Genomic DNA, 13,582 nt, shown 5'->3' with positions numbered 1-13,582 from the left:
AATTTAAATGAAATACAATCAAAAGAAAACTTACATTTGCACAAAGACAATGAAATGAAGGAAAAAAAGAGTGCAGTTCGATTCAACATGGAGTCGTCTTTCATTCAGTCTGTTAAGATCACAGACTGGTGTTTCGGAAGGAACCAACTCTGTATATGCTGTTATAATCGAATGACATTATTTCGGCAACCTGAGCTCGGTTAGGCAGATATAGCTTGTGCACTGACGTCATTGTACCAAATGATGTAAAACAACTTTTAATAATTCGTTATATAGAGTCATAGTTTGATAAGAATTTGATTTTCATGGAAAAATTGTGAGTACACTATCATGAACAAAGCAAAACAAGCACTCATACGTATGACTCCGAGTATATTTTTACTGTGTTGCGATGTTATGTGAGCATAGGCTTGCACACTCACAGATTCTTATGAAGTCCCTAATAACGTCACAAGTATCGTGACAAAGTAAGCTAAATACTTGTATCTATCTTTATATGACGACTTAGCTAAAGGCTTAAATTTACACGAAGCGCACTAAACGCACGCGTTACCGACTTTAAAATTAGGCAACTTTTGATTATAATTTAATCTACATATAATCTACAGACACATGTATTACATAATCGATATTTTTGTATGCGTGCTACACCTATTATATCTGTTTTATGTATGTCTAGGCAGCGTTAGTCTAATTAAGACAAGGCTCCACAATGTAATAATGGTAAGGACAGTAAAAGCAGGCTACTGGGGGAAAGAACGGTAGGACGCTTTTGCTGTTTATAAAACTTCTGTGCATTCTCCCCAAAGATATATATTTGCATATTTAAATGTGAATGCATCTACGAGTACTTGTGAACGTATAATGTTCTATCGACCAGGCTATAAGATATCCTTATGAATCGTTGGTCTCAATGTGCTTATATTTTTCCTTTGGTTACGCGGTTCTCTTACATTTAGATCTAAATATTTGGACTATATCCATTTTACAAATGGTCTCCTCCGATCTCTTGCACATCGCTCGTCAATTTCATAGTTCCACCGATTGTCTGTGAGCATTGCGACTAGTCTGGCCTTGCGAAACATGCGCTTTTGTTATTCTGCAATCACATTGTTCGCTCTGAATTGCCTTGTTTTGGTCATGCTCCCCCAAAATATTCCGAGCATGGGTCTTCTTCATGGCCTTTTGTCCAGGTGTGCTGTGAGCTCATCTCTAATCGAGGCAAATGCCTTTCACCCGGCTCTTACTCTGCACGCGATTTCCGAGCTTGTCTCAACATGTATCTATTTACTTGTGGGTATATATATATATATATATATATATAGAAATTCGGGGTGAGTACTTGATAATTATAAGCACCTGTGTATACCGTTTGGTGGTGTAGGTGGTGGAGTAAATTGATCAAAATAAAATAAAAAAACATGATGCGAAGGATTCAGCGGTACATATGTTTCGGGCCTTTATTAGACAGATTTATAACAATGCATAATGTATGTCTGTGGCCTTCTTCAGCCGCGCACAACAGCTTCCACAAGGACATGTGTTACATCAAAAATTCTTGGTTGGGGATGCAAATCCTCTCATTCACGTACGACATAATGCGGCAGCAGCATAGAGTTGAAGCGTCCATCCCTTTCTTCTCTCAATGTAGAATGAGGAAAATTGGATGTTGAGGTAATGTAAATAAATAAATACATATATAGAGGTGAAGATGGAGGGGCGAGAGTTCGGGACGAGGGATAAAAAATGTATAAAAAGTGTAAGTATAGAATAATATAAAAATGTAGAGGATAAAGGATTGTAAGTAGATGTAAAGGGGGTATAAAGAAATATAAAGTAAAAATAGAAATAGAAATAAAAGTAAAAAAAAACCTGATAAAAACATGATAAAAGTGTAAAAGAATGTAAAGATAAGGGATGTATAGAGGTTATGGACCAAGCATGGTGGTCAGGAGATTGATAAAATTTAGTTGTAGAATTGTCAGTACATCAACAGTTTCGTCTGGGGACTTAATGCGTTGTAAATCAGAGCTGATGAGCATTTAATCTGGTTCCTTGAATTAAATGGACTTCTAGTACAAACATATCATCATGGATATATACACCCACATACACGCGTACATATACGCCTCCAAGCCTATAAGCATACACACGCACTCGCGTGTAAACACGTACATAAACACACACGCACCCACACGCACGCGCGTACACACACATACATACAACAGAATATCCGCATATATACACGGACATTACGCGCGTACACGCTCACATGTATATACGCGCGCCCATCACTACATACACACACGTATATGCCCACGTCTCTAGGTCCAGGTATAAGATATTAAAGGATGTGTATAAGAACGTATGTAAAGAATCCCGTACTCATGTCAATACGCGCACGCACACACGGCTGTGTGTCCGTATGTGCGTGCACATATACCCTCATATACACACACAGAGACACACGCGCACATGGGTATAGCTATAAGATATCGAAGTATGCATGTACATATATGCGCGTGCATATGTATGTATGCGTATACACACGTACGCGGACGCTCGTATATTCAAAAGGTGGATCCATAGGTAAGTAAATAAACATATATAGAGGTGTAAAGCGATAAGTTAGGGGTAAGAATGAGGGTAAGGGTAAAGATTAGAAATAAAAAATACAGTATAAAATAAGAAATACAATGTAATAGTTAGAAATGAAGTATAAGAATTATAAAAATTATAAGAGTTAAGGTAAGGGATGAAAATGAAAATGAGAATAAATGGAAGTAGAATAAAAGTAAAAATAAAATTAAATTAAAATTAAAATTAAATTAAAATTAAAATTAAATTAAATTAAAATTAAATATATATATATATATATATATATATGCATATTGTTGGCGTTTGCAATGGATTCTTCTGTAATTACAATCTTTTCGCTGTTTTTAAACTCCTGTAGAACTTGTGTAAGATTCTTGTAACATGATTTTGTTAGTGTGTTTATATTTCTGTTTATTACCTTTACATCTGAATGAATCACGTTGTTTGTCATTAATTTTATACCTTTTAATCACTAAAAGTCACTTTCCATTTTTTTTACCTTAATGCAGAACTTTGTGTCGAAACTGGGAACTATAAACTGATCAGGACTAAGTGAGTGGTCTGAAATTAGGCTTGTTGTAAAGGCTATATTCCCTCGTTATGAAAATTATTAGATCATCGCATAATGTTATTTTTTATTCGACGTAAACAAGAAGTTTGAGCATTGTTCCGTGAGACGATATTATAAAGTTAACGTTTCTTATTTTTCAATGTCTTTTTTATTTAGGGAAATTCTGATAATAATCTTTCTGTACTATTCAATGCTGTCTCTGATGATCGATCAACTGTCTTCGGAATTGTATTACTTTCCAGTATATAATATACATATATATATATGCATGACATTGCAACATCTCACAGACAGAAAAACATTGGCTGGCGTATAGCTTCATCTTGTGGTTTTTTTCTACTTGTATAAACAAAAAGATGAAAACGCATCGTACTGGCGATTCACGAGTTCTTTTTCACCAATCTTCGACAATGCTCTTTTCTATTGCTTCATTAATACTTTGCTTATTTTGGAACAATTGCTTTCTTATCCCATTAACATTTTAAGACCCTCTGAATAAATCGTTTTAAAACCAACTGAATATAAATCATAGTAATAGTTGCTGCGTTTCACAGAAAATAGAAAAGGATCATGGGAATAATGTTAAATTAGATGAAATCAGTTTAAGACAAACAGAAACATTAATAACATATATTCAAATAGTTTAATTGACCAACCAGACTATAGACTAATACAAGAACAAATTTACACTCACGGATACAATACATAGAACACACAACCATGTACACCCATACAAATGAAAATTCTAGCTATAGAATAGATGGATATGTCATTAAAAAGAAATCAGATCGCAATGTGCATCACATTTAGCCACAAACCAATAAAACAAATTACAAAGCCACAAAGAATAAAAGCCATTTTCATCAACATGACACCACAAAAAGAAGGCACTTTAGAAGACTGTGTAACTTCTAATGTAAATATGTAAGTTCCAAACTTCATGGCACAAGCAACACATTTTAGTGCATTATATGAGATAAAGATCAACAGCAGACATTAGTTGATAGCAGGGTTAGGGTGTCCTCTACTGAATTCCATTAGAAATAAGAAATAAACTATTGGAGGTTTAGTCATGCAAAATTCAAAACAGACAGTAACAAAGCCTTTTGAGTGGATTTGATAGACAGAAACTGAAGAAGTCCGTCGTATATATGTATGTGTGTTGGGGTGCGTGTGTGTATGTCGGTGTGTGTGTGTGTATGTGTGCGTGTGCATGTGTGCGTGTGTGTGTGTGTGTGTGTGTTTGTCTGTGTTTGTCCCCCATCGTCAGACCGATGGTGGTGTGTTTACGTCCCCGTAAACTAACGGCTCGGCAAAAGAGACCGATAAAATAAGTACTAGGCTTACAAAGAATAAATCCTGGGGTCGATTTGTTCGACTAAAGGCGGTACTCCAGCACGGCCGCAGTCAAATAACTGAAACAAATAAAAGAATATATAAATTTATATATATAGCTACGGCGGTACATATTCTGAAAATTGGAATGATACAGAGAAGATTAGCATGGCCCCTGCGCAAGGATGATACGCAAATTCGTGAAACGTTCCATATTCTTTTAAACGGCGGAGCATCAGCATGGCCACAGCTCTGAGCTGAAACTACAGCAAGAAAAAAAATATGTTGAATCCCCAGCGCGAAACTGATTTGTAAGATTGGCCGTAATGGGTATATAATACTGTTCACTTCGGATAATATATATTAGGTTGTTTCCCATGAAATGCCATATTTGAAAGGTAACAATAAAATGTTTCAGAAGTGTTAGAGAACTGATTTATTTAATCAAAGTATGGTCCATGTTCATTGATGACGTTTAGCCAACGTTTATCTATGTCATATATTCCATCTTTAAAAACAAAATTCATCTTTTGCTGTGATAAACTGTCCGAATGCTTCAGTTACCTCTTCTCTATTTAAGAATGTTTTATTGTATATGAAATGCTCAAAATACTTAAATAAGTGATGACCAATCCCATAATTCAGGCTTTGCAACTTTTGGACCGTAGCTTGAGGAGTGTGAGGACGTACATTGTCGTGGAGCAAAATTCTATTCACTAGGCTGGGTTGCTTCTTTTCAAATTCTTATGCATACAATCAATTTCCTGGCAATACGATGTTGCTGTTACCATTTTTCCTTGATGCAAAAATGAATAATGAATAACTCCCTTCGCAGACACCATACAGTGACCACTAACATTTTAGGGTGCAATGATGGGTTTGGATAGTACTTAGGTGACTCTCCTGCATCTCATCACAAGTAATGATTTCATGCAAAAATGGTCTTTTTCCAGTCGAGAAAGCAACGAGGAACACACTTCGAGGTGTTTGTTCTTTTGAATGTCATTCAGTTGATGTGTAACAGACCTATCTGTTTTCTTGACAGTTCCAATTTTTTACAGGTGTCCCAAAACATTTGTGCGAGATGCTTGGAGTTCTGATGAAAGTTTCCGAACCTTTGTTCTCGAATTTTGTTCAATCAAAGCATTTAATCTATCATGCCGAATAAGTGATTTTGGCCTACCCCTTGATTTATTTTCAAGGCTATCATCTCCTGGAAGAGAGCTTTGGAACCATCTCTGAACAGTTCTGATGTCAACAAAACCATTACGAAAGGCCCGCTTGATATTCCGTAGAGCTTTGTGATAGAGTGACACAGTTTGTACTCATACAAGAAAATCACTCAACATAGTTTGGTTGTTATCATTTCCATAAGGTCTGTGGGTACGAATTTTATATACCAATATTTTTGAGAAAGAAAAAAGAGTCCAGATTAAATGGAAGGTATGCATAATTGTGTTTTTAAATGTTTGAATTAACAAGTAAATAAAAATGCGACATTTCATGTGAAACGACCATATATGGTTGTTTCACATGAAATGTCGCATATATATATGTGTGTGTGTAAAGCTTTGTATAAGCTTTGTTGTGTTAGCTTATACAAAGCTTTACATTTTACTTTTGACAATCTTTTTCTAACAAAGTGAAACCGGTCAAGTCAATAAACATCTTTAAAATTGCATTTTCAAACCTCCTTTCGCACACACGCACACACACACATATGTGTGTGTGTGTATATATATATATGTATATATATCAAAAACCACACGCTGGCTACTCGTTAAAATCTTAAATAGATTTTATCTTTATTGTGTGTATATTTATATATGCGCAAATATATGTACAGCTTTTATTCTTCGTATTGAATTCAGAATCTTGTAGGAAATTTACCTCTGTGTGAAAATCAATTGAGGCTGCAATGAAGAAAACAAAACTGTTTTCTCGGAGGCTATTTTCTTTTGTATTTCTTGTTTTACAAATTCGTTTATTTATTCATTTCTGGTACTATTATTTTCTCACGTTTTCCTCTTCCTATTTCTATATCGTATTACATCTAGATATTTGCACTCGTATTTTATTAACGAAACGGAATGCGAAGCAACATTAAAAAAATCAGGAAAGCAGAAACACAGATCTAATTTGAAAATGGTTTCAGAAATTTCTAGTGATTTTTTTTTTTTTTGTATTTTAAGTTTAAAAAGATTATTTCGAGAGACTCTGTCGACAAACATAAGGAGATTATTATTTAACGTAAACTAACGTCTTACGTATTCCGTTTTAGAATAATTTTGATGAGTCTTTATAAAACAAGTGAAAAAATATTTAATATTTTAAGTATGATTAAATATACTCTGAGAAAAATATCAGTTGATGACTAATACATTTATTCACTTATTTCCAGTTGAAGAGAAAGCCAGTCATTCTTTACCTAATTTGGCATCCTCGATGAAAGTAAATTCTCTAAGACATCTTTATTAAAAATATAATAATTCTTAGATATCGTCTGTATGCCAAATATTGATTTCAAATTTTGGGAAGTAGTTAAGTCGATTACATTGACCCCAGTGTTCAATGGTACTTTTTATTAACCCCGAAAGGATTAAAAGTAAAAAAAAATCGATTTCGGTGGAATCTGAACTCAGACCGTAAAGACAGACAAAAAGTACTGGTAAAGTATATTGCCAGGCACGGTAACTATTTTGCCAACTCGCCGATTTTTGTATGCTGAATATTAGATAAATAAATGCCATTGTAATAAATGCTTGCAACATTAAGAAGCTAAAATTATATTACATACAGCTTTAGAAAAAAATATTAGTTGCCTAATTATATGATTTGAGGGAAAAAAATGATAGTACTTTCCTATTATCGTCAAACAGTCAGTTTTTTTATTTACGGAGGATTAGTAAATAAATTATTTCATGGTACAGTTAAAATAGTTATCACATGGAACTGTTAAAATTTACTTGAAAAAGGCGCACAATTGAAAGGCAAAAATATCAAAGATTAAATATTTTCACCAAAAATTTCTTTCCCAGAAGGAAACAATCAACCAATTGTTTTCCTGTTTCTTTCACCATTAGCTAGTGATAACTATTCCGAAAGTCTGGCGATCAGTTATTACATTCGTCTCCTTTAATAAATAAGTAAAAATTGGCTAGCGATAATAGGAAAGTACCAAAGTAATGTTGGTTTCACATTTTGCTACAAGGCCAGCAATTTCGGAGAAGAGTAAGTCAATTACATTACCCCAGTTTTCAAATGGTATTTATTTTATCGACCTCGAAAGTGTGAACGGTAAAGTCGATCTCAGAGGGATTTAAAATCAGAAGGTAAAGACGGCCTCTAATGATTCTGGCAGTTCACCGCATTAACTACCAAAGTAATATTACTTCATGACAAATAAGGCGGGGAGCTGACAGAATCATTATCGCGCCAGGCAAAATGCTAAGCGGCATTTCGTCCGTTTTTAGGTTCTGAGGCCGACTTTTCCTTGAACACTGGGGTTGATGTAATTGACTTACTCCTCCCCCAAAATTGCAAACCTTGTACCAAAATGTGAAACCAACATTACTTGATGGCAAATATTTGTTTTTCACTTTACTGGCAGTAGTGATAGTGGTTCATACACATACCATAATGAGGACTGAGGGAATGCCCTCTTTTATATTTTTCTCTTTCTCGGTCTGTAAAACAACATGCTGTTGTACAGCTTGCTCATGTTTTCACCATGAGATGATTACAATTTAAAGCTAGATACAACCTAACAAAATAGAGTATAGTTACACAGAATTTAAGAATAAAGTGGTTGATGTAGAAAGCCAAGTCACGTTATTTATAATTACGTCCTTAAATAACGAGTCAAATCATTAACTAAATTATGAAATCTAGTAAAACTAGTTAAAGAGATACGCCTGAAATTTGAAATAATTAAATATTGATAAAAAGGATAGGAATTTCGGGCGAAGAGTAAGACGATTCCAATGACTCCAGTGATCAACCGGTACTTGTTTTACGGACCCCAGAAGGTTGAAAGGGAAAGTTGACCTCGGGTGAATTTGAACACAGAACGTAAAGACCCACGAAATGCCGTCAAGTGTGTTAACGATTCTGCCAGCTCACCGCTTTAAATCACTTATATATTGAATGCACTATGTGGACTGAGACTGTTTTTTTTTTGCAATATGGTTTACATCTTATTGTCTTCATCTTATTGTTTATATCTTATTGTCTTCATCAGGGAATCTTAATCTCACCGTAATTACGAGACTAGAGAAATGTATGGTTTTTCAGGAATTCAATGAATGATATAATTTCAAATCAATTCAACTGAGAATCTAATACCTAGCCCTAAAAACTATCTACATCTAAATTAATTGGTTTGTTAAGCGTCAAATATTTTTGTCATTGACACACCCACTCAGGAACATTGACTGAATAAACACTAGAGTGGGGTACTCTGAATTTTGCCGGCTGTGAGAATCTGTGATAGAATATTATTCTATTAAAATAGAAAATCTAAATTGATGTTAGTAGTTTTATTGGATTTCAAACGAAGTGAACATTTAGAAAATTTAAATATACGCATGAGCACAGTCTTTTAATGATTTTTTAAAAATGTTGTTTATGTTGGCTAATTTTATTGCTAAAGATTCATTATTTGAGAACTTTCATACTCTCCAATATATAATCAATAGACGATTCGCAGTAAGATATTGCCGGACAGTGAAAATAATTTGATTCGTAATCAATTTCTTAAACGATTCCATGTAAATAATTTGCACTTCAACTTAACCTAACAAAATCAGTCTAGATTTCTGCACTTTCTATTCTTCAGAATTATCTACTTAGCCTTCTGCCTCTTAAACCTAAAAAAAAGAATTCATTTTCCTGTGAAATTATTTCATCTGCTATAACATTATTCCTCACTTTAAATTCACTTCCTGCTGAATATCTTAAAATGTCAAACTTGAGAATTATTCCTGAATTTATGGTATTTTAAGGAATTTATGTCCTCAGTTTTCTTTAAAGATGTTTAAATTTACAGCTTCTGTAATTTACCATTGTACAGAAATCTAATGCTTTTATTTGTGTCAGAAAAAATATTCCAATATTAACATTTTTCGCAGTGGATATGGATCATGCCCTTTTTCACGTTTATATAGTATGAATTCGCAGTAACTACATAAAACCTCACATCCTTGTTTACAAGAATGCGCACACAATAATGTGACTCAAATACTAAAATATTCATTGCTTTGGCAAACATTGCTTAGATGAACTAATTTCAGACATCAGATGCAAATGTTGCATTTATCGAACGAATAATATTAATTAGTTGTGAAGTTGTCTATAAAATCTCTCTATACCACATTTTAAAAAAGATAAAATAACTGCAACAACGATAGCAGCACGTGTGTGATAAACATAGATGACAATCAGAAATAGTAGGCATTGTAAATAAATACTCTTTGATAAAAATATTATTGTCTTTCGTGTAACACATCTTTCCGCAGTTCGTTCCTTTTGACCGAGCTGCAGACATGGGTCAAGCACAGGCCAAGATTGAATGTTTGGCATCTTAAAATGTTGCCAGGCACTCACAGCATTGTACCAACTGAACAAAGTCGTTAGCGGGAAAACTACTAAAGGTGGGGGAATCAATGGAGGATTTGAGTGACAATGGCCTGGGATTGATTGTGGGTATCGATGAGAACAGTGTGAATGGTCTCTTTGGAAAGACTTACTTGTTAGAGACTTCCAAAATTCCTTAGCATCACAGTGCTACCGGGGTCATTACTTCTTTGAAATAAGATCTTCAGACATGGAAAGCCAACAGCCGAACATGTCTGAGACGCGTATAGGTAGACGAATCCATTCTGCATGCAATCATTCAGTATCTGTATATAAGTGACTTGTTGGCTTGTGTCGAGAGGTTTCTGTTTCGAATGTGATTACACCCTCAACTACCGCGGGTGTTACATTCCAAAACACCCCCACGATAGGTGAAAATCCACGAAGCAGAAACAGTACTGTACTGTATTTTTTTATTTTATAATTTGTATATATTTATTTTATTATAAATGCAAAACAACGCTACGGAGGAATCGGCATAAGCTTAAATAATAACCCGCGATAGGTGAACCGTGATAGGTGAAATGCGATATGGCGAGTGATTACGGTAATCCGACTGTCTGTGGAATGTATAATGAAGACACACCACCTTCCTTTAGCAGACAAGTGAGGCGGATCTTTCACTATTTAATAGGTTGACCTATTTGGAAAGTTTGACCTGAGGCGGATCTTTCACTATTTAATAAGTTGACCTATTTGGAAAGTTTGAAGACGAACATTTTCCTATCAAGCTAACTCTCATCAATTTCTTCAAATATAATTTGAAGAGGAAGGTGGGGGTAGAGAAGAAGATGCTGCTGTCTAATGAGTTTATCGAAAGTATATATATTTGTATATATTTATTTTATTATAAATGCAAAACAACGCTACGGAGGAACCGGCATAAATAATAACTGAATAGGCCAAATCTGAGTTTGATTTTCTAAGTAGTAGGAAAGAAACTGAAAGAAGGCACTCTCGTTTCCTTGAAAAAGGCAGAAATATCTAGGACTTTTTATGGAGGTTTCTACGAATTATTCTTGGTGGACTGCCCCCCCCCCACCCAGTTTTCATTTGCTATAACATTACTCTTCACTTTAAATTCACTTATTGTTTAATGTTTTTACATCTTTGTTGTTGTTGTGTGTCCCCACATTTTAATCGATGTAAACCCTACTATATTGGGTGTAGTGTTTCGTCTTTTGATGTAGTCCTAAATGTCTTGGTCGCTTGTAAACAAAAAAGAAATTATTATATTGGTGTTGTTGTTATGAAGATTGTGTGATTGAAAGAATCGCTAGAGCGTCGGTCAAAATGATTTTGCCGTATATCTTCAGGCTTTGAGTTCAATTCCTGCCGATATCAACCTTCTTTCTCATTCTTTCGGCTTTGATAATATTAAGTAAAGTTTAAGTATTGGATCGATATTATCGACTAACCACTTCTCTCAGTATTGCTGGACTTATGACTAAATTAGAAAGTGCAACTAGTAGTAGTAGTAGTAGTAGTAGTAGTAGTAGTAGAAATGGGGTGAATTCGCAGAGTCGTTAAAGCTTTAGGAAAAATGCTTTGCAACATAACCTGAGTATCAAATACAGCCACGTCTTTTGGAATCAATAAAACAGTACCAATCAAATATTGATGTCGTTGTAATCGACTTTTCCCCTCCCCAAAAGATTTATGGACATGTGCCAAAAATAGAAAGAATTATCATTATTATTATTATTATTATTATTATTATTATTATTATTATTATTATTATTATTATTATTATTCAGTAGTTTTATTTTTATAGCGTGCTTTCACTTCACTACCGAGCGCAGCTCTGTGTGCCTTGGGTATGTGCTGTGATTTGTTGCGATGCTCTGATGGTTATTGTATGGAAAGTGTTCTGCGTAGGATGTGTGCAGTGCCTAGTAGTGCAATTTTCTGTATGTTATATGTGTTTGTAAGTCCTGGTGTTTTTGTTATGTATTTGTCTGAATATTTTTTTATCATGCCTAATGCACCTACTATGATAGGAATTGTTTCTGTTTTCAGATTCCACATTCTAGTTACCTCTATTTCCAGGTCTTTGTATTTTGAGAGTTTCTCCATTTCTTTTAGAGACACGTTGTCATCAGCCGGTATTGATACATCAATTAGAAAGCATTTGTTTTCTTCATGGTCTCTGACAACTATATCTGGTCTGTTGGCCTTAATTTCTCTGTCTGTGTGTATCGGCATATCCCAGAGTATGGTTGCTTTCTCGTTATCTGTGACCTTTTCTGGTGTGTGCCTATACCATCTTTTTTCTGTTGTTATTCCATAATGTTGGCATAGCTTCCAATGTATGTAGGTTCCAACTCTGTCATGTCTGTGAATATATTCCTTCTTAGCCAGGACTGGGCAGCTAGAGATAATATGATTTATTGTATCTTGTCCATCTCCACATATTCTGCAGTTACTTGTAATATTTCTTTTCATTACATGTTTTTGGTAATTTCTGGTGGGGAGGCTTTGGTCTTGTGCAATTAAAAATCCCTCTGTTTCTGCTTTGAGTCCTGAGCTTCTCAACCATTGCTGGGATTTTTCTTTGTCTATTTCTTTTGCGTTTAGTTTAGTCAGTATTTACCATGAAGGGGCTTTTCTTGCCATCGTTTTATCATGGTTCGTTGCTGTTCTATTTTTAGTTTGGATTTCATTTGTTTTATAGCTTTTATTGTTTCTCCATCTTCTTCTTCTTCCTCATGTTTATTAGGTGGTATGATTTCTTGTTTGTATTTGTCAGCTTCCTTAAATACTGAGAACAGTTTTTTGTTTTGCTCGTGTTTTGCCGCTATCTGGATCAGTTTTCCTTCCTTCTGAAGTAGATATTTTTGCAGTCCTATGGTGGTTATTTTATAGTAGTTTTCCAGCTGTATAAGGCCTCTACCACCTTCTATACGTTATATATATCGTCTTTCTATGTCAGATTTTGGGTGATGCATCCTAGATCCTGTAATTACTTTTCTTGTTTTCCTATCTATTTTGGTCAGTTCATTCCGTGTCCAGTTCAGGATATTGTAGCTGTAACTTATAACTGGGACAGCTAAAGTGTTGATACCTATTATCTTGTTTTTAGCATTGAGCTCTGTGTTTAGTATTGATCTAACTCGTCTATAATATTCTTTTTTTATTTTCTCTTTCATTGGTGTGTGTTGTGTCTTATCTAGTTCATGGATTCCTAAGTATTTGTAAGTTTGGCTTTGGTCTAATTCTCTTATTTCATTGGTTTTATCTAGTGGGATGTTGTTACTCTTAACTAGTTTTCTCTTTTCATGGTTACTTTGGCGCATTTTTCTAATCCAAATTTCATATCTATTTCTTTGGTAAATCCATGAACTATCTTTAATAGTGTTTCCAGCTGTTTGTCATTTGCAGCGTATAGTTTTAGGTCATCCATATATAAAAGGTGGCTGATCGTTTTGCCGTAACATTTATATC

General features: G+C 34.5%; 1 non-coding gene across 1 annotated transcript; it reads left to right on the top strand.

The window, feature by feature from the left end:
* Nucleotides 1-4,619: 4,619 nt before the first annotated feature.
* LOC115217763 lies at nt 4,620-4,724 on the top strand. Its single transcript, XR_003882207.1, has one exon. It is a non-coding gene; the product is annotated as a U6 spliceosomal RNA (small nuclear RNA).
* The last annotated feature ends 8,858 nt before the right edge of the window (nt 4,725-13,582 follow it).

This window comes from Octopus sinensis, linkage group LG11 (genome assembly GCF_006345805.1).
Source record: "Octopus sinensis linkage group LG11, ASM634580v1, whole genome shotgun sequence".
Taxonomy (NCBI): Eukaryota; Metazoa; Mollusca; class Cephalopoda; order Octopoda; family Octopodidae; genus Octopus; species Octopus sinensis.
Note: the sequence above shows the minus strand (reverse complement) of the source record. Positions and strands in the feature narration are given on the sequence as shown.